The sequence below is a fragment of the Falco rusticolus genome, chromosome 6 (genome assembly GCF_015220075.1).
Source record: "Falco rusticolus isolate bFalRus1 chromosome 6, bFalRus1.pri, whole genome shotgun sequence".
NCBI lineage: Eukaryota > Metazoa > Chordata > Aves > Falconiformes > Falconidae > Falco > Falco rusticolus.
The window spans coordinates 41127934-41155240 of record NC_051192.1 but is presented as its reverse complement, the minus strand read 5'-3'; the positions used below and the strand labels follow the sequence as shown (position 1 = coordinate 41155240).

The 27307-nt window shown below is 41.7% G+C and overlaps 1 protein-coding gene and 1 long non-coding RNA gene across 5 annotated transcripts in view; one reads left to right on the top strand and one right to left on the bottom strand.

Annotated features, from left to right (window-relative positions):
- The window catches only part of AIG1 (androgen induced 1), a 127490-nt gene that overhangs the window by 40782 nt on the left and 59401 nt on the right, over positions 1-27307 (bottom strand). Inside the window, exon 4 of one of the 3 annotated variants that reach the window (XR_005105142.1) lies at positions 13813-13942. The exons of the other annotated variants lie outside the window; for them this stretch is intronic. The gene's annotated coding sequence lies outside the window, so the exon portion shown is untranslated. The remainder of the gene's footprint in view (positions 1-13812; positions 13943-27307) is intronic. 3 annotated transcript variants of the gene reach the window in all.
- On the top strand, positions 1202-19704 carry LOC119150600. 2 transcript variants are annotated; one of them, XR_005105144.1, is made up of 3 exons: positions 1202-10018; positions 13382-13608; positions 16902-19704. It is a non-coding gene; the product is annotated as an uncharacterized LOC119150600 (long non-coding RNA). The 2 variants fall into 2 exon arrangements; XR_005105145.1 differs by having other exon boundaries at positions 13382-13612.

Below are 27307 nucleotides of genomic sequence, written 5' to 3'. Positions count from 1 at the left end.
TAAGTTTAACCTACGCAACACTTAACGATGCTCTTGACCACCGTGCAAAGTTTTTCTAAAGCTACTATATTCACCTGTCTACAAAAGAAGAGTAAATCCTTTCTTTTCACTTCAGCAAAACAATCAGCAAGTCCACGTGTTCACCACTTGCCAGGAAGACTAATGAAGTCAAAGCCAGTGGTAATGAAACACATGACATCTGAATAAAGGTTGTTTCCATGATGTGTTTCAGTTTCCAAAATGAAGCCACTTTGCGTGCATGACTAACAAACTTTGTAACTCGCCTGATCTGCTTCTGAGGGCATCTTATTTTTCTCCCTCTTCAACGATTTTTCTAAGAAAAGTAAAAAAAAAATAAAATTGGTTGATTTTGATTACAGTAAAGCAGAGACAAAGCCTGGAGTACTTCAGATAGCAAAAAGTTTCAGGAATTCACAAACAGTTTGAAACAGGAGAGTGGTCACAACTTCACTGCAGGGACCACTGCTTCAGCTGCTATGACTGGTAAAGGAAAATCAAAATCCGTAGCACTCAGATGTGTACCATATTTCATGATGCACATCTAAGAACCACCCATTCCCTCGTCTCGTGTTTAGCATATCCCATGTGTTAGGGCGAAAAATAAAAACCTGAGCAGTAGGCATGAGAATGACAACACCATCGGGAGCCTCCTGCTGTTGGAGGCTATACCGAGGGGAACTTTTGACTATCAGCTTGGCTGAGCTTCAAATTTGCCCTAAATATGGTGCAACTGGCTGAGAAGAGCTGGGACAGCAGGGTGAGAAAGTTTGCCACCAGAGAGCTATCAACATAAGCGGGTGACCACCTTCCTCTTTGCTAGGCTCTCACACAGACTGATCATAAAGGCAACACTAATAAACACTGCCAAGTGTTAGGTACAGCGCATGCCAAGCTCAAGCAAGGCTGCTAATGCAGAGCAGAGGCTGTGGCCTGGCAGACTGGGGCAGAGGCACAGAACAGCACAGAGGTGTCTGCGTGAGCACTGTGGAGCTGGTGGTGGGGAGGAAAAAAATAATTGCAAGAGGAATTCCATTTTTAACCGGTTGCTGAGATGCACTCTGTGCCTCTTGTTCACTGTGAGGGTGGTGAGGTACTGGAAGAGGTTGTCCAGAGAAGCTGTGGATGCCCCATCCCTGGAAGTGTCCAAGGCCAGGCTGGATGGGGCTTTGAGCAACCTGGTCTAGTGGAAGGTGTCTTTGCCCACGGCAGTGGGGTTGGACTAGATGATCTTCAAGGTCCCTTCCAATGCAAAACATTCTATGACTCTATTTAAATCTGAATTGTGTAAGCAGCGGAAACAGAAAGGGAAGGGTGGGCAAGGTTAAGGCTGCCCATTACATTTCCTGGATTGGCTGGGAAAGAATCATTTGGCATCTGAATACACTGCAGGAAGCACTCCTGACGTTGTGTCAACACCTTTACCCTCCTTCAGGGTTATGACCATATGTCAGAGATCTTCTTCCCATGGTAGCCATGAAGTTGCTTCGCACTTTTTGCTGGCTCCTAGGCAGAAATACTGAGTGGGAAGCTTTACTCTTTCTGTCAAGCTAGACCACGGTCACTGCAACCTCCCATGGTTGCAAACTGCATCCAGAGATCCTATGGGCATCCTCTTGCACATGAGCTCTGGGCTAGGATTTAGGTTGGAATCATGCTGTGAACTTGGGAGAAGGGAGGTGTGTGGGAAGGAAGAAATGAGAACAGAGGGGAAGGACACTGCAAGAGCCAACAACAGGATGGAGGAATGGAGATACACAGGAAACTTGTCCTTACCAGAATGCAGAACAGAAAACTGTTGACATGACACCCTACATGAAACAGAGCTATACAAAAGTCTATTAGCAGCTTTGGAGGTGTGCATGATCACAGTCATCCTGAATTTGAATCACTATCTGTTCCTGAAACAGACAGCTAGTTAATGCTTGGTTTTAAAAGTTGGAAGAGATCACTGATCATTTGAGCATGTTTCAGCATGATTGAAAACAAGTAAGGAAAAACCTACCTTGCAAGTATGAGCAAGCCATGTTTGGGATGATTTTTATTTTATTAATTTTTTTTTAGAAAGAGCATTTATAAAAATGGCTCTGTACATACGGTAAGTAGAACATTTGGTTGCACTGTGGTCATCTCAGTGGTATTAACCTGCAGCCTAGTGATTCATTATTTGTAACATCACTATCTTTGTGAAGTACCAGGTCACAATCATCGTAAACCCCAAATATTTCACATCAGTACTAAAATCTTGATCAGTCTTTAAGAATGAAAAAGGAGGAGAAATTAAGTCACCAAACAGGCAGGTTAATCAGATTCTGTGGGAACACACAACAGGACAAGCAGATCAGGTCAACAACAATTTTGGCTCTAATATGCTGAAGTGTGAATAGATGCTGTTATGCCGTGCTTGTCAAAAGACCACACGCAACAGCTTGGCCATGTAAGCAATTACTGTAACATTCTGTGGACCTGCAAACAGCAAAGTAATTCCAGAAGTGAACGTGCGCTACTGATCTCAGCTAGTAAAATTCAGCCCCGCTCCCACTTCTACAAGTTATAGCAGTCCAAACTCTCATTAGACAGCAAGAATTCAGGGCAAGGATCATCCTCTACTATGTGTTTTGTACAGTGCCAAGCATGAGGGGGTGGAGGACTCTAGCTGCCACATAATACAAATAATAGTGATTCATCTTTCTGATGCCTCAGTATTAGTTTGATTACCTGGCTTGATTCACTTGAAGTCTGCAATGGCTTCCGTGGGCTGTCAGAAACCTTATTTCCTCAAGCTGTTTATATTGGTGAAAAAAACCCCAACACACCTGCCTGCAAGAGGATGGGTTCGAGGCAGAACACAACACAGCCTCTCCTCTTCATGCCAGAGAATGCAAGTTTGCCTGAGCTGCTCTTGAGGTGATGAGGAAGTGTGGGAATCCAGGCTCTGTATCTGCAGCCAAGAGCAGCTTATCTGTAGCTCAGGTGAGACTTGTACTTTGGGGGAAACATATGCCCTAAATTGTGCTACTCCTTCTCACCCCGGCAAGGGTCTGGAGGTTCCTTCTTTTCCCTGAGCACATGGGGGCATGTGCAAGAAGCAGGTCCTGGTGCCCTCGCTGTGTTCTAAACCATGTCCTTGGCTCACTTGCTGGTGCAGCAATTTTGGGGAAGCAGATATTTGCTCATTTTAATAAAGACTTGTCTCTATTAATCCATCCTGTCCACATTCTCATCAAGATCCAGACTCTTACTCTGTCTGGGGCTCCAAATTTCTGGTACATTTGGAAAAAAAACAGTGCTTTTTTACTCCAGCCATACTCACCTATCATTTGGTTTTACAATGTCTCATGCCACCTCTTTTGGTTTTTATAAGCCCTTGTCCCACCTTGGTCAAGCCACTACCTAGTGCTAGCTGTCATCTCTTTATCTGGGTTTAGGTATTGTGCTTTTACCTTTTCAGCTTGTTCAAGGCCATGTATTTTTCAGATTTTTTTGGGGGGGGGGGGGGGGGGTTGGCTAGGGTTTAGTCATGTGGTTATTCAATATGTCCCCCTGCAGCTCTTACTCCCAAGAGCTGATGATTATGCTGACAGCAGCATCTTCAATCTAAGAGTACTGTTCTTTTCAGTGGAAAGAACTAACTGGTGAGGAAAAAGCAAAAATGCAAAACAAATTAGACTTTTTAAAACAGTCTTCCTGCCTGCCTCTTCTATCTAAATGTTAATAAACTACCCACCGACCTCTGCAAGTCTAAGTTTTGAAGCATTTTCTTTCAATAACCAGTCTGGTTTCGCTGAACAACTCCACACCAAGACAGCATTCCCTTCTAATTACTATATCTCTTCAGTACATGTTCTTCTCTTTATCCCTTCCTGGCACTGTCCTTTAATCATGCTTGTGAAACAGTATTTGTGGGAAAATCACACCTCTCTTTGGCCTCCACTGTATCCCTTCTCTTCCACCCGAGACCCATGACCAAACCCCTCCTAATCTTTGAGAAGGCTTTTAACTGTAGGAATACCCAAAGACAGACAGAGCCACATTTTCAAGTGCATCACAAAATTAATTCTTGTAATCTACAGCAGTTACAGGCACAGTATGAACCTCAGCCTTCTTCCAACTCCCCAGCTAAAGCAGGTGAAAGCATTCCAAACTAAACTCTTGCAATTTCTAAAAGCAATGTCACATCTCTCCTTTTTATGCAAGTAATCTCTTATTGGTACAGTTCAGTCAGTCACAGCTTGAACTGCAACTCCGAACACCTACTAAAAATTGACAACATGAGGTAGGCAGGTTACATCGCACACTCTTGAAAAGACCATAAATCTCTCTTGTGTAGCCAGTGAGAAGCAACTCCCTGTCAGCAGACACAAAAGAGGAGATATGAAGATAACCTTTCCCTATCTGTGTTGCAATAGCCTCTGAAGGCTGTAAACCTCTCCAGAGCAGCCGTTACAATGATGGCTCTGCATGTTGTGCTTGAAGAATAGTGACATTTCATCATCTGCCTACTAGAGATGCCGAAACAATGGAGAAGTATTCTACAGTTTTCCAAGGGCACACAGGGCTAGCAATGCATGCTGCTACTACATCTGCTAAAGCTTTTGCACTGCCCACTCACAAATTACTAGTAAGTTTCCCATGTGCTTATAATGGACTTCTCCCGCCTGACACCTCTGCTAGACATACCTCTGCAACTCACCCTGCTATGCTGCAGAACCTCTGCTCAAATAACCTTAGGTTAGCAACAGCACACTTTGGCTTCCGGCTTTCCTGGGCGTGCATCAATGGCTGATACTCAGCACTTTTCTACTTCTCCATGTACTGGAAAAAAGCAAAAAGCCAAATGACAGCCTTTTAGGTCATATGCAGTCAAGCAAAGGCCACCTTGAATCAGGACTGATGTTAGCTGCTGCTGTGTTCTACAGTCTCCTGTAAGATCCATTTCCTAAGTCACTCAGCATAGGATAGACTTTTCCAAAGCTATCTCTGTACTCAGAGCCCACATTCCACTTCCACGTGATGGAGGTACTTATGAGCCTACGACCCACCCATTTTTGAAAAGGTGACTTTGAAATCAGACAATCTGATCTAGGAAGGGACCTCTGGATGCCATCTAGTCCAAAGTCACTGCTCAGACAAGGTTTAACCAGAGCAGGGTGCACAGGGCAGTGTCCAATTGCATTCTGAATATCAGTAAAGATGGAGATTCCACAGCCTCTCCAGGCAACCTGATCTAGTGTTCAGTCACCTTTACAGTAAAAAAGGTTCTTCTTACGTGACCTTAGCTCAGTATACCGTCTGTATATTTTTTCCTCTTGCCTCCGAGGAACCTGAGAAGTTGCCTACATGTTTGGGGGGAACTTCCTGCAAGCAAAGTATAAGCAGGAAGGGTGAGGTTCTCTGCCATCCATACATCATTCTTATGTTTTTAAGATAAGAATTTACAGCATAGGTTGCTAACGCTGAAAAGGGATGTTTATTATTGCATCTATATTTTAGCTTACAGCCAGCAGAAACTGCACAAGCATCATGGAGTCAACCTTAAAGAGAGCCTATGTCATAGCAGTCACCTTTTTGTCCCTCTTTGCCAGTTTCCTGTTACCAGCGTTGATAAAGTTTAAGGGTGGAAGAAGATTTATATAGGATACTGACAACGCCACCTGTCTCTGAGGCTCATGAGCGGGTCAAAACCAATGGTGTTACTTTACCCATCTCTTGGTACCTAATGTTCAGTCTAAGAACATCACACAGCATCTGTCCTCTGCACCTCACAAGAAGAAACAGGGCTTTCAAATGGGAACGATCCACCAGAGGCTGCTTTGCAACTAGCCACTTAGGGCACTGGGATTTTTTACCATCTTGTCCATCACACCTCCACTCTTCTCCTCTAGGGTTATTTTTTCAGCATGCTTACTATAGCTGTTTTCTTCACCAACAGTGTTAACTTCAGGGACTTGTTATTCCATTTTACAGTACTTAGCTACACGTTATTTGCCCCAGTTTAAAATCTGAACCAAACCAAAACAAAAAGGTGGGAAAGAAAGAAATCCTCTGAAGTTTGGAAGCAAAACTCCCAGGTATGTACAGAACCATTGCTAAAAGAACAAACTGACATGATCTGTACACAGGTAGGGTTGTTTGGTTGAAGTTGTATCACCTGAGGTGTCAGTATTCTCTGTACCCTAAAAAATACCTAATTATGAAACAAGCATAGGAAACTATGGGCTGAGATGAACATAACCAACTTCCATGCAGTAATTAAGGTAATGCTGCAAGATAAGCCATGGCCAGGGAGGGAATGATGGGTTTTTCTTTGGTAAAACTGAGAAGTGGATGTGTCAGATCAGCTATCCAGCACAGCAAAAATAAGATGGCTTCCAAAGTAAGTACGAAGTGTAATAGATGTACGAGGTTATTGTTTGCAAAGGTTAGAGACATCTGGGCCAAGACAGGATTCTTTTCTCTGAAATGTTATATTGATATATATATATAAAAAAATGCTGAAGCCAGCCTTGTCTGTACCAGAAAATTATTGTCTATTAGTATGCATAAAATAACTCAACATGAAACGTTAGGGCAGACAAAGAATACCTTTAAAGGACCTTGATGCTAACTGGAACAACAGATGACACACAGTTAAGGAGGACAGTGCTACATGCCACGTCAAATTTAGCTCATGTAAACTAACATGATAGTTAAAGGATGTTCAAGTATAGCTTCCAGACAGAAGAGGGAAACAAAAGTCAGAACAAACTTGCTTAAGATGATTTCTGATTACTTTGTTACTGGAAGGACATTACCAGCCAGTTAAGACCATGGTAAAAAGAGAATGTAGTGTCTTGCAGGAATTTTATTCCCACCAAACAAAGCAATCTGTTGCTACATATATGCACAGAACTGGTAACAGATACTGTGACAGTATAAATGTAAATAGAGGAAGTTACCCCATAGTTCTACCACTTTTAAAAATTCTGAAAAATGCAACTGATAGATGGGCATAATTGAAGTAAAGCACAACTGGCCAATTTCTCAGACCAAATAGCAGTAGTTTCTGACTTCATGTGCTCTCTCACTGGTCACTGATGCTTTTTTTTCCTAAGATTATGTTTCATACTGCTTTTCAAGCAGAGATTCCAGAAGAATTCTAATTGCAATAGATATAATGTCTGAAGTACAAAACTTCTGAATTACAGTGCTGTACTTGTTAATCAAAAGGCGCATACTTTCATTATGGACAATTATATTTATGTCTGAGTCTTTAAGTGGAATTTATTAGATTGTGCCAGCAATTGACATACAATAATATGATTGTCAAACACATTATAAATTAAAATATGTATACCAGAAGCAGTCTCACTTCCACAATATAAAGTAGAGAATTCACCCCATAAGCAGGACAAAGTGGTCTTTGAGCACTTCAAGCACTAGAAATGGGGTTGAGGTAATAATTTCTATCTTGGAGTATGGGTATTAGTTTCTTTCAGATCACAGTTATCCACCAACGAATGCAGCTACTATACCCCCACCCTCACTACAAAGTAGGAACATAAGGTGAGGGCAAGACCTACGTAGGAGAGGAAAACAGAAATACTGGATTGAAACATTATGATGCCTGACCTTCTTTCATCAGGCTGAGAGATGTGTTTCAAGGCTTCCCGTGGCATGGCCAAGCAGCTATACTGAAGGTGAGAGCAAGACTGCTGTACTGAATTTAAAGGTGACATAAGGGCTCGAGTCTCTGCCATGCTCAAGCTCCAGTCAGCACCCACGCAGAGCCAAGAGCTAGTGTGCAAACACACAAACCCTTCACCTCTGCACTGCCTGGTCATAACTACAGCCACTGGTGTCAGCCTCCCAAAACATGACGTAGACTGAGAGATGCATCTACACAGATGCTCTGCTAAACCCTAACTCTGCACAAATGGTTTACGTTGGCAGGAAGTTCCTTGACCAAAATACGCTACAATGACACAAACGCTTTTGTAAGTACAACCGCATCCACTTCAGTACAGAAAGGAATGACATAGGGCAACCTACACCGGCACTGTCAAAGCACCAACAGTTTCAAAGACAGCCAGCTCTCACGTATGTTAGCTACCACAGATTCCGCCACAATTCCTCCGAATCAGTCTCGCACATGAACCGATGCAAGGGGCTGGCAAATGGTGGCTGTAGTGGGAGAGAAGGCCTTTGTTACCCTCTGCCACAAGGTGTTTGCTTGCTTGCTGCAGGAGGAATGCTTCAACAGCCTTGCCCATGTTCAGCTTCTCCCGCTGTCTGGCCAATACAGCTGAAAACGTGAGGTCAAACCAGAGGATGCAACTGACACTCTCTTCCCCCTCTTTTCTCAGCAAGAATTAGCTTGGGGCAGCGAGGAAAGAACAAGGGAAATAAAGGAAAATACACAAAGTAACAGTAGCTTTTTCTTCAAACTGTCCAGGAAAAAAGGCAAAGAAGCACTGATTTTACACTCTTCATGTCCTGTTTCCGCACACCCCATTCCCAAATACAGGACACAGCACAGCAATGAAAACAGTGAGCTACAGTTTCCCTCCCCCGCCCCATCGCCCGGTACTTACCCACCTGGATGTCCTGCACCCGTGTAACTGCCCTTAACTAGCACTGGTGGAATATGACATTATAAAGTAACTGCCTGAAAGCACTGTATAGACATCTAGGTGGGTTTCTTTCTTTGAAGGTAGAACTGGCATATCCTGATCTTTCCTTGTAGAATGCCAAATACCGATTTATTTCTCTTTTCCAGATTCTTACACGTTTTCAAAATCCACTAATGCAGTTTGTTTGAGGAAGAACTTGAAATGTGACCTTTTTATTAATTACCAAGAGAAACTGAATACACAAAGGTTTTCCTTTTTGTTCTTGTTGGGTTTCGGTTGTTTCTCTGTGTGTTTTTGTTTTCACACACAACGGGAAGGAAATCATGTGCTTCTATAACTGGCCAGCATTTCTCTATCACATCAGAAAATATTTTTGAAGCTTGGATAAAAAGAGATTGGCCAAATATTTAAATACCTTTTTATGCCCCCCCCCTTGGCAAAATTTCATGTATTTTCCTTAAAAAACCCAAACTTTTATTTTCTGTTGTTTTTATTCTCTTGTATTGTAAGAGCTGGCAGAGGCCTGGCCACAAATCTTCCATTAATATTAAGAAAAGAAGATGTGGGGAAACCTTTTCACACAGTTCTCTGAAAATCTCAACCTTTGATAAAACAGAATGCCAAAACAAAAGCAGTAATAACATGGTTGACATAACTTGAATGGTTCAGTTGTTTAAGCTTTATCTGATTCCGTGCTTCCTGAATATGGGTAGTTTGGTTTCTGGGATAATAGCAATTTGGATTGTTACTTCATTATTTCATCTCAACTGGGTTTTTGAGGAAATGTTAGTTGATTTGTGGGTATGTTGCTCTTATTTACCAATGAAATACTATATTCAACTGCAGCAAAGATTTTTTCCCATTTGTTTTATATAAAAATAATAGCAATTCAGCTGTATCCCTGGAGGATTTAAAATTGACAAAATCCTTCCAAGGGTTACTTTATAGTCCTTTTTTTGTTCATGCTTCCAGTTTGTCAGCAACTGAATCAATAATTAACTTGGACTGTCATGTTTTCTCTAACATAAATAGAACATTTAAAATAACAACCCTGAAAAGCCCTATTTTCTTTAGGTTACCCAATATCTCAGAAAAAGCAGGCGGCTGCAAACCACTACACAATTGATTTGAATGTTTTGAGTTCCGAGAGAAAGTCAGCTGCAGGACATCCACATCTGTTTTTCAAAGGCTCAGCATGAACAAAACCTGAGCACTCTTTACAGGTTTTCTAAACAAGTGTATGACAGTGCTCTTTGCTTTTTCACTGCCTATGGAAGTGGCAGGTTATTCCTAGCCTTACAAACACCTTTGATCTGGATCGGTGAGGACCTGTCAAAGACTCTGTTTTCTTCAGGGCTCACAAAAGATGACAACAGAGAAGTATGCAGGTAAGTCATCCAAAATGCCAATTCATGTGACTACTATTAGCAAAGACAAATGTATAAATGATTTTTTTAAAAAAAAAAAATATCCTTGTTTGTATCCCCTCTCTCCAAATCTCTGTAGCTACAGCAGCTGTGCCATGCTGTTTCTTAGAGAGTTGGGACAGTATATTTCTTACTATTTTAACAAGATGGCAAAAACAGTGACATGACATCAATGGATATAAATGTGGTTGCAACTAAGATTGTCTAAACCCTCTTGCCTTATAAAACCAGTTCTGCTCAGTTTCAGAAGGGCTGAATTATTATGCCTCATTATTCCTGATTTTTTTTTTTTTTTGGGGGGGGGAGGGGGGTTACACTGAAAACAAGGAATCTGCCAGAAATATTGACTGCAGTGTACTGCATTTAAGTATGTGGTGAGGTGTGATCTTATTTCAGGAGATATGCTGTACAATTTGGTCTAAACCCAGCAACGTACTGCTGTCAAAAAGACAACGTAGTATGATTACCAAGGAGGCTCTTCTGCAAATGATCACATGAAGACAACATAAAAGCAGAAGAAAACTATTATTAGGCTCAACAGTTTTGTCACTATGGGCTTTTCTGCGCTGAAGACAATTTACTAAATTTTTTTTCCCTCCACGATTTCTCAAAAAAAGGGGTCAAATACTACTAAATCCACGTAGTGGATTTAGATTAAGAGATTAACAGTACACCACACCACCAACTCAAATCTGGTTCTAATAGTTTAATAATCCTTTCCCCAGGGGAAAACTAACACTGAAAAATTACCAAAAAGGAAACAATGCTCCAATCCAGCTCAGGTTAAAGATTTTACTGTTCATTTTGAACACAGGAGATCAGTTTAGGGAAAGCACCTTTTTATGAAGTAGCTGTTTAATAAATGGCAAAAAATGTTCCCTGCTGGAACTGCCTGTGCAAATATACCCTTAAGCCTTCAGTATCTGCAATATGTTGTCCTCACTACCGGGGACCTGGCTGCCCTCTCCACTCCCGTATCATAAGAAGCAGCTATGCAGCATAGCGATTCGATGAAGCTCTTTCTCATGACATTCTGGAAAATTATTCAACTAATGGCTTGGTGGGCAGGTCCAATTTTTTGCCTCATTGTCTGTGTTCTGACTCCAACTCTATAATATTTTGGAGAAAGTTCGCTGTTTCTGCACTGTGCCGAGTAAATATTTTGTCAGTTGTTAAGGATGAGCTACAGAGTAAGACCCGGCAATGTATCCAAATTCAGCAGCAAGACTTGGAACCGTGTTAGAACTTTTTCCAGATTGTGATTTGTAATGTATTTCAGAAGCCAGCAGAAAACCAACCACTTGAACTATTACAGAAAGGCTGAATGAACCCTTTTCAAAGCTGTGAAAATGTTTTTCCCCACAGCTGAAAAAAAAAAAAATTAAAAAAAATCATTAAGGCCAGCTGAAAGAGCTGGGTGATAAGGGGGAAAGTTTATTTCCCGATTGCTCCATGGTGCAGCACATTCCCCAACGAAGAGCAGTGTCTGTGCTGCAGCAGGGAGAAAAAACTCACTGGGATGAGGTGAAAGGGCCAGTGCTAATGCAAGGCTGTGAACCAAACCGCCCATGTCAGAGACACATCCACACGACCTGCTGGTGAGGGGTGAGCAAGCAAAATGGAAACAGAGGCTGCCCTCCATCCTGTCTCCATAGTGGAGCTACAGAGAAGGAAGCACAAATGAAGACTAAACAAAGACTTGTTTCAGGAACATAATTATTTGATCTCTGCTGCAGCCAGGCAATTACTAGAAGTGATGATCACTAAAACTGAATTCCACTACTTAAGCTAGGAAAACATTCAGCTTATAAATTACTAAAGAGAACGAAAAGCAAACACAACTATGTGGCTCAGCATATATCTATAATAATGTCATGGTAACCACTTGTTTGTACTTTTTATGTTATGCCTAACATAGAATCTCTATAGTAATAATCTGTGGAAAAAAGAAACAGATAGACCCATATACATGGTGCTGTTGTTTGGACCAATGAAGAAACAAAATAAAAAAGCACCTCCCCTTCCAATAAAACAGTTCTGCTTCATATAATTTTGCTAGAAGTTGTATTAAAATAATCAGTATCTTGAGGTTAGTATGCCAGAGAGATTCTGTCTCCCTTTTGCTATTATGATTGGGGCTGGAAAAGTAATTTTTACAGTCTGCATGGCAAGGTACAAAAACCCTAAATTGCTGAAAAGAATGCAAAGGATGAAAAAAGCCACAAGGAAAGCAAAGACAGTGAGAAGACAGAAACTGAAAAAATGATGTTGCTGTCCTCAGTGGAGGGTATACCTGAGGAAGCGTCTGTCACTAGCCCACCTACTCAACAGCAATAAAAATGGCAAGCAGTTTCATTTTCTTCCATCCACCCATCCATCCATCCATCCACCCATCCATCCATCCATCCATCCATCCATCCATCCATCCATCCATCCATCCATCCATCCATCCATTCTTCCTTCCGTCCCTCCCTCTCATCACCCTTCCTCTTTTTGTCTTTCCCTTCCCTCCTTCCTCTACTTCTCCATTTTTTTGATGCTTTAAATACACACTTTATATGGGAGATACTAGTGGGCTTTTTCCACCAGAGGAAAGAGCACCACTTTCTCAACCAGGAAATTTTTTTGGACAGCATTTATGATCCAGCCTAGCAAGTGGTTCCAGTTCCTGACTGACCTCTGCTACTTCTGGCATGCTCAAAGCAAAGCAAGCCAGTCCTTGAGGGAAGGCCGTACCAAAAAGCTACTAGAAGGCCAGAAGGATCTAATTTTTGTTGCAGCTACAGTTTGCTATTGGCAACAGCATCCAAAATGTCTCACTGAATCATCAAGCAATAAACCGAGGCACAAATTGATATCATCTACAAATTTCAATTTGTAAGAGTAATTCTTGACAAAATTCATGATTTGTGCTGTGAAAAACATTTCCAGTTTTGTTTCTTCAGCGCATACATAAGCCTACCATCATCTTGCTCTCCCTTCAGCTTTGGGACATTATGTCAGACAAACATAAGCACAGGCTTCTTCTCCAGACCAGTATGTCATATGTACTGGTTTACCCCATAAGTCCTTTATGTGCCATCCTCCCATTACATCCAACTTCAGGACCTTCCTGCCACACTCTTAGGCCAATGGCTCTTCCACATCACTGATCTCCTTCACCTCTGCTGGGTTGGACACATGCCCTCTGCTCAGCCCTCCCCTGCCATACCCCAAGCTTCAGCTTTCCCTTCCCTGCCATTTCACAGCCCTCTCCTCCTCCTTCCCCTTGCCTGTGGCTTCCTACGCTCTTCTCCCCAACTCATTTCTTTTCTTTTCCTCCAGAGAACTGCTCATGTATCAGTCTTTTCTGATTCATCGGGGACAAGCAGAAGTGATGCACCCAGCTGAAGGAGCCACAGGCAAGGTTTGTGGTTGTGTCCTGCCTTTCTGCTGCACCTGGTGTATCAGCACCTACCTGCAACCAGGGCTCTCCAGCATGGCCCAAGTGCAGACAGCGGAGCAGAACCCTTCAGAGCCACCGGTCAGGCATGGAGATGCATGATGTACAGGTCTGTAAGTACTGGTCAGAAAAACTGCTGGAGGAATATAAAACTTCTGGGGGAAATCTAGGAAGAACAGTTGGGTGCCCCATGACACACGCAGGTTTCTGGTTTTAGAGTGGCTTTTTAATGAGCTTTCAAAAGCAGGGAAAAGTATAGATAAAAAGAAAAATAGTAAGATTCTGAACAGACATTCCCTTTCTTCCCTCCTACCCTTCTGTGGCTCAGTTTTACAGCTCCACCGCAGACAAACCAGAGACCAGAAAGTCAGTAGAGAGTGGAAGATCCACCCAAGTCTTAATGGCACTTCAGCTCCAGACACTTGCTGGATCCCACTGGGTTCCTGGATAGAACAATGCAAAAAAGAGGAAGGGACCTATTTTAGAAAATGCTAAGCCAATTAATTCCTGCATGTTGAAGAAAAGGCATGAGCTGGCACAAGGATCTCTGGCTGCTCTTTTAAGGACTGCTGAAGCAGGTGTGAAAAGAAGCTTTTTTAAGATGATGATTTCCTCATATAAGCAAACACCACAACAGAGATGGGGCAAGGCATTAATCCTGTGGTCTCCTCTTGAACGACAAATGGTCTGGCCCCATTTTCAACCCATTTTTACATCTACTGTCAACCTAACTTCGCCTGCTTAAGGAGATCCAGTCCCTCCCACAGGGCCATTTACCTCCTCTCAGCTGGTCCACACAACAGGACGTAATTTTACATACACAATTGACCAAATCCAGGCACCCTTTACTGTCTTTTATTTTTACTCAGCGCTCTCTCAGGCAAACGTCAATGTGGCTTCCTGAAAGTAAAGAGAGTTTGCCTGAGGAGAAAGCAGGTAAGGAACTCACTTCCATTACTTCAGTATCATAAACCCTGTATTTCATAATCTGTAACCTCCTTTTGGCCTTCTGCTGACCCATGTAATACTGCATCTATCCAGCTGTTAGAACCTCTGTTCAAACACTGCACTCACCAGAAAACTCTACCCAGTGTCACAGCTGGTACCAGGAGGCATGGCAATTTTGCAACTACTTCTTAAATTGTAATTATTTGTTAGTCTTGAGGAATCATAATAGCCCATATATCATCAGAGAGGAAGTGACATAACAAAAAACTGCCGTTGCCTCTTTCTGGTACACAGACAATATTTTGGTGAGATTATAGGTGCAAATCTTCTCAGCATTTCAACAGCCAAAGTCCTTTCCTTTTCTGTCAAATTTGTAATATCAAGAAGAAACATCAGTGAGATCCTAAGCCATTTATGCATATGTTTCTAATTATTTTATTTCAGTCTGTTATCCAAAATTAGAAATTACATTAGTATAAACCCACAAGTTTTCTCTGTCATGGTTTATCTTTTCATCTTTCTGCTGGAGCAAGGAATGAAGTCGCAAGGAATGAAGTCACAAGAACTTACGCACACGTGTTAAAAATTATAGCCCACTTACATATACTTTTCAGATAAACCCAGTAACTATCCTTAAAAATAAGTACAGTCTCAATAAAAAATAAAAGGTATTGCTTTCCTCACTAGTCCGTCTCCATAAGGTGTTCCATGTGTTTACCAACTAAAACTTGACTGAGGTTAAGTGAATGAAGGGACAGAGTCAGTGACTAAGCGAGGAGACAACATGTAACAGAATCAGGATTACCCGTACAGACCCCATCCTCTGAACGGCTCTGGCACCTGCCCTAGAGGAATGCACAGTGCACACATGCTCACTACCTACATCCAGTTTCAGCTGTGTATGTGCACTGCCTATCCCTTCAGTTCTGTCACCTTTCTGAAAACATACTGCAGAGATCAATGGTTTTTGGCACGTGTGTGTTCAAGTCATTTGCTAAGATGAAATACACCGTTTTGGGGGTATCTGGCAATTCAGACTGCAATACTCAGTTTTTTAAGCCCGCTGACTGAAAGCAGGTTTCTGCAATTTTGTTTACTGCCGCAAAGAAATTCACACTGTATCTCCACAGCACATAAAATGACATATGATGAGGAAAGAGCTTAATAAGGCAAGCAAGTATCAAAGAGCAATTCAATACAACTTGAGAAAACCATTTTAAAATTTTGCTAAGAAAAGTTTAATTATATGTATTTTTCAATCTGTGAACATGCTTCTTAAAAAGCAAACCACTGGATAATTCATTGCACTGAAAGGAATGGCCTGACTTGTATTGATATCAAAGCGGTAAGATTTCATTGCATATATCAAAAAAGGAAGCTACATCAAATGATGAAATTAAATAGTAATATGTTTTGCAGGGTTGGCAGAGTACGTTGACATGGCAGAGCACGGGAAAGATAAAGATACAATATTAATTAAATATCTTTCAAGGACAAGCGCCAATCTGTGCACATTTTGTAAGCTTTTCCTTGTTATGTCCATCATCTAGCATTTTGAGTTACATACATTTGGCCCCTCTGAGTGAAAGAACTAACTTGAACTTTATTTCCAGAGCAATCCAAGAGAATTAATGAAGCTTTCTTAACGTCACTAAAAGGAAGACAATATAGAACATGTCCTTACTTCTATTTTTCTGCTTTTATACTAAATGAAAAGGAACTAAGCAGTAACAAGGGGCACTAGAAGCAGCTGGAGAAAAGATCCCTCTAGCCCAAGTTCCATGAGGGCAACTATACGGCTACCCTTAAGCATAATGTATACTGAAGTAGGGGTACCTCTCACAGCACAACTGCAACTACACACCACACTCAGCCCAGTAGGCAGCCTGTGTAAATCACTAATTTAGGGAACACAAATCACTGCACAAGTCTTTTCAGCATATGGTACAGAAAAGATGCCGGAAGGCCTCAGGAGAGCCTAACACCGCCATTGCTCCTCTGCTCTCTGGGACATGAGCCCAGCCTTTCAGAAACTCAGTGTAGAAACCTGCCCAGAGCTCCAACTCCTGTGAACTATGTATTTCTTCATATTTAATTTATAGTTATCTTTTTCTTATTATCATCCCATCTTCCACCCAAAGACCTAGCCAGCTCTCCTTCTCCTAGTAATCTGGAAGGACTGGAGTATTGTGATTTGAACTTTGGCTACACCTTTCACTTTCATTAGTTATGCTATTGATTTTGTTAGATGATTGCATCTGGGAGGGATGAGAAACCAACATTTAGTTAACAGTGGGTGGACTTTTTAAAAATTACTTCTATGGCTATCCTCTGCCCTTAATCTTGAGAACTGTCATGAACTACATGTCTATGGAGGCAAACTTGACAAATTTTAAATCAATTTTTTCCTTTCAGAGTATAATTTATTATTATTTCCTAACTTATCTTCCACAGACTGCTGCAACAACAAACACCAAGACCACATTGATCAGAACATCATCTTACTGGCTGATCTAATCTCACTGAGAGAAAGGAAGGCTTATAAAATATGTTTGAAGACTAAACAGTACAACCAGTGCCAAGTTTCACTTGACTCACACTATGTGGAAGCTGAGGCCCAAATAGCCAATGTTCTCGTCTGCCAGAGGCCCATGTTCTCAAGTTCAAACACATTTTATATTTGCCAGTCATATTTCCAGTAATCACTAAGTTCTACTAAAGAAGACATTTAATAACTCGTATGACACCATATACTATATTTAATTTTCTCTTTAAAATACATTAAGAAACATTTTGTAAACCCCAAATCCTTTAATAAACAAAATGTAATCAGTATGGGTGTGTGTACCCAGATTTCTGTGTGCGAAAGAGATTTTGGAAACTAAGGGCTCTAATTCCATCTTTTCTGAAAGGCCCTAGATTTTAAAAGGTCAGACCAGGAACTTTCAAATAAAGAAAAACCCATGAACGCGCAGAAGGAGCACACATCTGTTATGCTGCAGTTCGCTCTGCAATCCAAAAGCAACACTGGGAAAGGCACGCAAACAACATAACAATTTTGGTGGTTCTGGTGGGATTTTAGATAATGAAGAAATTTTTGGTTAAGAGCAAACTAGAATAAAAGCGCTATGAAAACTCAGCATATTCCAGCTCTATCCCCTCCTTCTGCATTGCTCTGAAGAAAAAAAATAGAAAGAAACCTCTGACATTTCTGATCCTCCTTCTAGAGGGAAGCAGAGAGTCTGTCAGTCTTCCTTGTTCCAGTTCAGAGGCTGTGCAAGTGTAGACCGATATTTTAAAACCGAAAAGGGATTTACCAGAGTCCAGAATATCCCCTCCCATAGGCTGCCTTAAACAAAGCGGAGCTGTGGGACCAAGGCAGAGGAAGCGGTCTCGGGTGGCAGCCCATGGTTTGGGAAGGTGTCCAGGCTGCTGAGCGCCTGCAGTGCCCCAGAGCGAGGACCACGGCGTGGGCAGGGCATGGCTTTGCTCGATCTCATCTAGAAGGAATCCTGGAAAACGTAATCCCGGGATCTGCTGGGATTTGCAGACCTCCATAGAAAGGCGTATTTGGAAGGAGCACAAGATAGAAGCAGCCTCCTTTTTAATAACTTAGGAAAGCCTGAAAGAAACTACAGATGATGTTCATCTCTCCTGTAAGCAGGGAGAAAACCTCCTTGTTTGACTTTCAACGTCAAATCTGAGGAGGCAGCCAGTAACTGAGCCACAGCAACACCTGGGATAGTTTAAAACTATGTGAACAGGCCCTTTTTTTAAAAAAAAAAAATAAAAGTGGTTTTAATTGCTTGTTTGTTTAGACTTCGCTGCTAGAGCTCTGGGAAGAAATTTCTCTTCAGAGAGAAGCTGTATTGTTTGTTTGTAAAATAGCTTGATAGGCAAAGCCTGCGGGGAAGATTGGTCTGTAACATACAGGAAAAGCAAACAAGAGTGGTAATGGATTCAAAGGTTAATGCAGAGTCCATGAGGAAATTAATTAGGTTAATGAATGCCCTCAGCTACCCACCCGCCACTTCATCCAAATGTAATGGCACAGCTGCACCCCAGCTCTGGGTGCATCCTCAAGAGGGCTGGGAACTGGATACTGTGAGATGCAACCCATGCAAGCCCTGAGTGTGTGACCCTGGACCAGTGTACCTATGCATGTTCACCTGCTAGGCTGCAACACTAATACCTTGCAGACTGACTGACTTCAGGCTGGGGGATCCCTGTTGATAGCCATTTGACCTCCTACAGTGCACAGGCCACAGTATGTTATTCTGCAATTGAAGGAAACCCTTCTTTTCAGACATGTGTGTGTCACTGAGCCCGATCTGGTAAGGCTGAACCATTGTGCAGTTGTAAGACTTATCCGTTTCCCAACCTGTCTTTATAGCTGAATTTTCTCACAGTAGCTCCAGAAAAGCTTACAAGCAGCTAAAATAACCTCCCAGTGCAGCTTAAATTCAGGCAAAAATTTCACACTCCCCAGTCTTTTCCCCAATTTGGGATTTAACAAACTCCATCCAAAATTCCAGGTCAAACCTGGTAAGCAATTTACTGTGACTGGCTTATTTAACATCATCCTTTCTGTACTTCACCGTTACCTTCAGGAACTACCTTGAAACTGTAAGGTGCTGCAAAAAGTGTTTATGTAAATTAAAGCAGCAATAAAAGGCTGCCAAGAAATTCCATAGTATGCTACCAAAATAAAACCTCAAGCTACTTCACGTAACCCCAAAGCTGAGGCTGAAAAAGCATCACAGTTAAAATAGTCATGAAGTTGTATGTTGGGGTTAGAAAATTTCTTTCAGAATGAATTTCTGACAGAAAATGTAGTTTGGGTATTACTGAAATTTTGTCGTTTCTGATTTGACAAAATTTTCCCATGCTCATAAACAATCTAAAAGATCCATCAGGCCACTTCAGCATGGCTGCACTGGGGGCGTTCTGCCCTCTCCCAGCAGCTCTCCAGAACTATGTAGCCTTGGGGGAATTTTAGTTTTCAAGCATCCAATGGACCAGTTCTCGGTTGTGGGCTGGGCTTCTGGATAGACCACACCTCTCATAACACAGTTTTTTCTCCTCTCAGACTGACCAGTTTGGAGAAACCCAAGTGCAACCATGAAAAAACATAGGAAGATGCAGTTCAGGTTTGAACTAACTCAGAATGAGTTATTTTGTGACTTCTAGATTTACAGTGTTTGAAATATTTATAAAAACAAGATATATTGGTACAAAGTAAGGGGGAAAAAAACCAAAAAAACCCCACCCAGAGTGAAACATTACAATTCTTTTTTTTTGCCTCCAATAATGATATAAAGACTAAATATAATCTATGGACATAAGAAAAACCAGTGATTAATGGCTATGCAGACTGCTGCATGTCCATATAGTAGTGGTATGTGTGGGTCTGTCAGGTGCGAGATCTTGGAAAGCCCCACCTGTTCTGCATTTATGAGAATATATAATAGATCTTTGGTAAGATCTATCATTCTATCCAAGTACAAGAGAAACAGAGACTGGCTTAATTGAGGCTGCACAGGAAAAAAAGAGGAATAATTAATGCAAACTTCCAGTCAGGTAAACTAAGCTGCAGAATTTGCTGCCCTTCCTGGGGGCGACCTTTACTGAATGCAAGAAGAATAAGGGATTGGGAGAGCTTTCAAATGAGTCCAAGGCCAGGGAACTGTATGCAGACATAAAATGGCATTAACGAGTGATGAGCTCACATCTGTCTCTAATAGCACCATAAGTGGTTGCAGTGTTAGAGCTAGCCAGCTAGGTCAACCGTGTGTAAACGGTTTATCGTATACAGCTTATTTTCTCTGGCAGGCTTTGCTCTTAAAATAAACAGCACTGCACTCCATGAAAGGTTGGTGGTGACTGTCTCACCCTCTGTATGTACTGATTTGCTAGGGATCATCAAAATGACCTGCGAGGGGACACCAGACCCATGGACCTTTGTAGCTCACATCTTGCTGACAGGTCAGGTGCCCCCTCCCTGTTATTATCCCTGCAATAGAGGATATTGCAGAGCATCTTCTGAGGTGGGACTCTCAGGGGCCTTTCACCCGACCAGTTTATCCAAAAGGAGACAGTCACAAGTTCTCTCCCCATATAGAAAACAGTGATACAAACCAAGAAATAAAGGGCTCTTTAATGTAGCAGTGGAAAGTACAACAAGCTGAAGTCAGGCAAGTTAGAAATTTGGAAAAGAATGAGCAGTGACAATGAATAATGACAGGAGCAAGCTGCTAAGGAAAACAGATGTTTATCTCTTCAGATCATGACCAAATGTCTTTCTGGAAGATAAACTTCAGCGAAACAAAAATCACTGGGCTCACTACAGGTGCAAGTGAGCTGTTATGGCCTCTGTTAAACAGGAGGTCAGACAAAATGATCTAATATTCTCTTCAGACCTTAAATGCCATAGATGTCTGGGTTTGTCTGCGTGGTATTTTGTCGGTAGGTGAGAACTCACTTTGTTTCTGAGTCTGCATGAATCCATGCCAACAATGAACCAGGAGTCATGTAGCTGTGGTTAGCACAGTGCAAAATCCAACCTAATAACTTGCTCCTGGCTTGGAGCTGGCTGATGCCCGGCCAGTTCACAACACAGAATAAAGTTGCATCTGTCTGCAAAATACCATACAGACACACCTACCCTACACAGCAAGGCAGCCACGCTAGTGCATTTTTGCAGATAAGGAGACACAAGGCATGTCTGTGCCATGTCCTGGAACGCAGTGCAGGGATATCCAACAGCACCCACGGTGCTCACGCCGGAGCCAGTGGCAGTACAGCCACCTCAGCCCCATCGAAAAGGCCTGTGCCCTGGGACCAGTGCTGGCTAACCTGGCCATGCTGCCTTCAGGACCAAATCAGCATGTTAGCACAAGATCTGTACCACACGGTGCCAGGACACAGCTGGTGATGGTGACTACCCCTACTGCAGGGTAGATGGGCATTGCTGCGAGTGGTGCTACAAGGCAAATTGTATCATGGATTCTCTTCTTCTGGAGCAAGAATGAGGGCTCAAGACATGCCCGCTGTTTGTGGCTGGAGCTTAAATGCTCTGAAAGGGCAGCTTGCATTCCCTTCCATTAAACTCTCAGCACCCGCTCGGTAACTTGTCTCTTCTTCTCAGCATGAACTGAACCAAAGCAAGTCCAACTGCAAAAGCAGTGATGTGGTCACACTGTTTTCTGTGCTTGGCATCTACAGAGTAGAATAATGAACACAGTAGTAAGAACGTGCACTGGACGTGCAAGGAAGGGCAAGTAAAGCGCATGGTGCTAATATTGCCACCACACGGTTTGCCTTTACAGAAAGCAGAGTGAGCAACACTGAAAATGTTTCTCAGCACAGAGCTGTACACCGACAAGGAAAGCATAGCTTGAGCAAAGACAGAACATGGTTGTGTGGGAAGAATGTTTTCCAAAAGGGCTTAAGCCACATGACCAAATTAATGCTATAAAGAAGTACTGAAGTAAAAGTGCAAACCAAAAGAAAAATTCAGACGTTTACTCCACTTGTGACAATCTGACTCAAAATGGTAAGTGCTGGGAAAGAATTAATATGGAAGAAAGGATTAACCACTTCTCCAGAAACATAAACACAGAAGAACACTTTTGAAAGTATCTTAACATTTGTAAGAAGCAGCAGAAGAGAAGTTTATATTATAGAAAAAAGTCAATAAAAATGAAAGATGAAGGTAAAGAAAACCCCACAAGCTAACCTTTCAAGCAAAAAAATCTTTTGTAGCAGGCTGTGCCTACTAAGACATAGTGTCTTCTGGGAATGGCTGACACCCCCCCTTTTTAAGGCATCAGATCCTCAGTTTACATGATTAGTTCATAATCTCAGTTTTTATTCAATAAAAAAGGTTTTCCAATTCTTCATGATATGAAGAAGGTCTTAAAACTGAGGCCCTAAGGATTAAACTACCAAGACAAAATTCCAAAACTTGGATACTTCTGAGGCTCTTGCTCTCTTTAATCCTGACCATTCATACGTTAATGCCTGCAGGTTTACCCTCAAGACCACTGACACCTGGTGAAGAGCCCCCATATACTGGCACCAGCGCAGTATGTTCAGGGTTTATCTGTATAATTCACGGAGATTATGTGAAGAAATACTCAATAAGAACGACTGGTGCATGAGCAGTACCAGCACATATGACTTATTCCACAGGATACCTCCTGAAAGCATCCTGTGTCATTAGTTTCTGTGGGTGGACAGTTCCTTGAAAGAATAATGCTCAGGTGAATGGGCAGCGTATTTGGAAAGAGGCACTGGGGATGGGATTTAAGCAGTATTGCAGCTACTGCATATGAACTATAAAACATGGTAAACATTTCAGAAAAGTGTATTAATTGCAAAACAGAAACTTTCAGGATGATAACAATGCCCTTAAAGTTAAGTTCTTCTGTAATCATAGAACCTTCGAAGTTGGAAACTCCTTCTTCCCTCTCCATTGTCCACCAGTACGATTCTCACAAACAAATCACTTCAGCTGCTGTACTAGGAACAAAAACAGGATGGATATTAGACATTGGAAACTCTCCATTTGCCTTTACCACAAGGGGTTTTTTTCCCATGGATCCTAAGAAGGGCAGACGGGCATTCCCTTGAGGCAAACAGAGATGTTTTCAGAACATCGCGCAACAGGAATACTCCCTGACAACATGTCTATAATAATATGTTCCAAGTATAACTTTCTGTACTGTACCTTAGGCTATTTGGTGGTGGCAGACGTATTTTTATGCCCATTCCTTTTCCCTGAACTTGTGTAGGGACCAGTGCAACTAAACATCAGCCTTTTAAAAGCACAACATCTCATTTAGCTTCACAGATGCTCTTAACAAGTCAACAGGTCCACAGAATTTTCTGAAAAAGGATCTGTGTATCACCATTATCCAGTTTCTCAATCAGCAAGGTGGAAAAGGTTATGATGAAAGAAATGTACTTACTCACAGAGTATCTGGCAAGCGGACAGATTCCAACCCACTCCTTGTCCCAGCATCTAGTTTCCTTACAGAGCCTCTATGTGGCCAGAGTTTGATAAAGATGTGAAAAGTGACACAGTGCCAAATGCCATCCCAGGCTTCCCTGTGGATAGACTTGCAAAAGAAAGAAGATTCCAAGTTCGTTTCAGTCCCATGAGGCTTCACGCAACACACAGCTAACATAAATGCCATCCCAGGTGGCACTTCCCCAAGCAACAGGTAAACATCGATCCCTGGCTTGAGGTGTGTGCTAAGACAGCTCAGCTTGGCTCTCCCTGGGGAGCTCACCAGCTCCTTCCCTGCACATCTAATAGCACATCAGGTTTGGTAAATGCCCTGTCATGAACATAGCAAAGAGGAAGGTGATGGTTGACTCTCTCATGCTCTCAGAGCAGCTGCCTTCTCTTTGCATCTCCATGAATCTCATCTACAGTAGCCCTTCTCACTGAGAAAAATACAATTTTTCTGTGCTGCTGATGGTCCTTTCTGTTTCACATCTGGAGATTGTTAACTGTTTCCCATGTGGTCTGAGTTTTAGCAGCAAAAACACTCCAACAAATTCTAGTAAAACTGCTTTATTTGTATTAACTGGACACCGGATACCCAGATAATACTGTATGAGAGACTTTATTCTTCCTTCCTCTTCACACTGACATTTCACCTCGGCCTGTCCTCTGAAATAAATACTAGGGAAACCTCATGTTTTAGTGATTAAAAGTTCAGAACAGAAAAGGTCAAAAGCTGAAAATAATTTAAGCATGACATCTCTGTTTAGGAGAGCTTAAGTACTTACGAGTGGTGGAAGTCCCAACTAAAACTCAAACGATGCTGTGAGGCTGTGACTTCCCCTTGGATACCAACAGCTTACAGTAACCTCTGTTTTTGCAAAGTCATAATTTGCTGCCATGGAAAGAATTATATTAGCAGAAACTGAAAGCATTGCTGCAAATCACTGAGGGACAAAACACTGCAGGAGGGAAATGATACCTATATGTACATTTTGCAACTGCATGAAAGAAGAAAACAAATAAAGCAGGGATGAGTGCTGAGAGGAGTGCTCAGTAGAGCTGGGAATATTGTTTTAAGTTGCTAACATGGAGGAAAAATTACCCAAGTCTTGGATAGTAAAATTTACTACCTTTCCAGAAGGACAGTTATGAATTTATCAGCCTTTATTTGGTGCAAAAAAAATTCTGAAGAAACTTCTTTAACACTCAAGCTACTTTTAGGTAAACGCAAGAAGGAGAAGGTAAATGCTCTTCAAAAGCAAACTACCGCAATTAACTAAAGCAACCAGAATATTATAAATGTATTTATCAAAAAAATCACCACTAGCAGGGAAAAAAACAAATTTAATAGCAGCAGAACACCCTCCACTCTAATCAAGTAGGAAAACCTCTCCCCCATGAGATCACCACTGTGCCTGAACTGTGTGGCAAAGAAATCATCTTTAGAACTGAGAACGTGAGAATGAAAGAGATGATGGTTTTTATCAGCCAAATACTTGTTCCATTCTTTTACTTTCTCAGTTTAATTTAGTATTGAGCCCATTACTGCAAATTTACCAGCTACCAGAACTTTTGCTGCCCACAGCGCTACATCACTGTGTTGGATGAGATGGCAGAAGATATAACGCACTCCAAGGCTGTAGCCTGAGGCTTGCTGCTGCTGCTGCTGCTGCTGCTATGTCAGGAGAGCGTGCTCCCACTCAGACCCTGCCAGTGAGTGTAACTCATTTCGGGATTTATGTGGTGGATAAAGGTGGTGTAGTGCAGGACACAGAAAGGCTGCACTTGGCTGGCTTGTATCTAATTTATGGATGGGTGTACGTAGGCATGAAGTGTTAAGAGAATGCTGCAGACCACTGGAGGCTCCAGCCATGCTGTGGCACAGCAAACTTAAGCAATACCTCTGCCCCAAGCAAGGACTGGCTCTTGGAGAAAGGGTTTATTGCCCAGCATTCATCATCAGGAAAATGAAAGAGAACAGGTTTTATTTCTGCTATAAATCATGCACATCACCAAGCCACTCTGTTGCAGCCAGAAGAAAAACCAAAGGTTCACTGTGATCTCTGACAAAGAGGGACCTTTTTTTTTTTTTTAGCCGAGACAAGCTGTAGCTTTGAGATAATGGAAGCAAGTATTGTTTTTGAAGAGTTTTGTATATGCCTCACTTAAGAAAAGGAGGAAAAGATGTGAAAATCATAAGATAGTGGAGAGAGTCCTGTACTGTAAGAAACTGTTTTTGAAAACAGCGCAACTGAGCCGCCCAGCTTGTAGGCCAATGCAGGGAAGCTGATGCAAGAGCTCTGGCAGGGAGCGACTGCCTGCCAAATTCCTACTAATTGGTAATAAGGACAGCTGAAGAAACTGGCCTCTGAAAGGAAAAATAAAGTTTGAAACCTCAGACCAACTTCTTCAGGAACACAACTACTTCTGAAGAGAGTAGTAGATCCGCATGCATGGATAGATATAGGCTAATGCCTATAAATAACTCCAAGCTGGCAGCGCTACGGCAGTAACAGAAGCCAGACTGTGGTAACAGCCGGCTTCGCTATAGAAATTTTCATCTTAATGCCATCTTCCTTCTTGCTGTGGGAGACACACTGAAAACAGGTCTGGATATATTAAAACTCTGTCATGCCTTCAACAAGGTTTCATAAGGTTACATAAGTAATTTTCAAATTTCATTACAGAAATTCAGTTCAATCTCTATACGGTAACTATAAAATGCCTAGATTTCACTGTTTACATGAGAATGCCAAGCAACACGACCTTTAAATATAATTTTTATATTTCGTATATAAAACATTTTTTTTCAGTATTTTTCTCTGAAATAAATAAATTTTTCAGTAAATTTTCTCTACAACAGTACTAACAGCAGTAAGGAACCTGAAAGAGTTCAGATAAATTTGCCAGATTAAAGAAGCAAATATCCTTATTCCTGTTGCTGCTGTTGTTAACTTAAACTGAGATAGGTGATTTTATTCCTTCAGAATGAATGTCACACCTCTCAATTACAAAAAGAATATATAAGCCTAAGTAAACTGTCTATAATTCTCTTGTAAAGTTTAATTCATTTGTTTGCAAAGTGATCTGAGATATCTGGAAAGATTAAGTATTATTTTCTTGCCTTAGCAAAGGTTAGAATCTAGCTGGGAATTCTGCTGCAGTAGTGCTAAAAGGGCTGGTTTCCACAAATGTAAGGAAAACACTAGATTCACAAATACATCATATCTGCATTGAGCACACTGAGTTGTACAGACAAAGTAAGGAGAGAGGAGTACAATCACAGCACTTTTGCACCCTTCTGACACCGTGGGGTTGCTGGGGCTCACGTTTCCTGCAAGAGTAAACAAGCATAATTTGTTATTCTAACACGTACCGACAGGAACTGCCTGGTCTGTGTCACCTGTGAGGGGACCAAGCAGGGGCTAGTCCTATTTAAATGTGGTGCAGTTAAAACACTGTCAGAGACTTTTTAATGCCAAAGAATTTTACATATTCCTATTTATATTTTGAAATTGCAGTCACAGTGTTCAGACTTGCCTTTCTCTGCCTAGCAATGTATAGGTGGGATCTTCCATGTACAAGCCAATTTGATATAATATGCTTTTAGGTTCACCACAAAATGTTCTTCCTTACACTGTAAAACTTACCAAGAAGCCGTACAGTATTATGTTACATGGTAATGGTATTTCCAGAAAAAAAAAAAAAAAAAAGAATTACACATGAATAAGGCAATGAAAGTATGCAGGTAACCATGGCTACTGTTGTGAACTAAATAACATTTTTTATACAGCTGTGAATATTTGTATTATTGCCAGTTAAGCTGTAGAGCTCAGATTTGAGA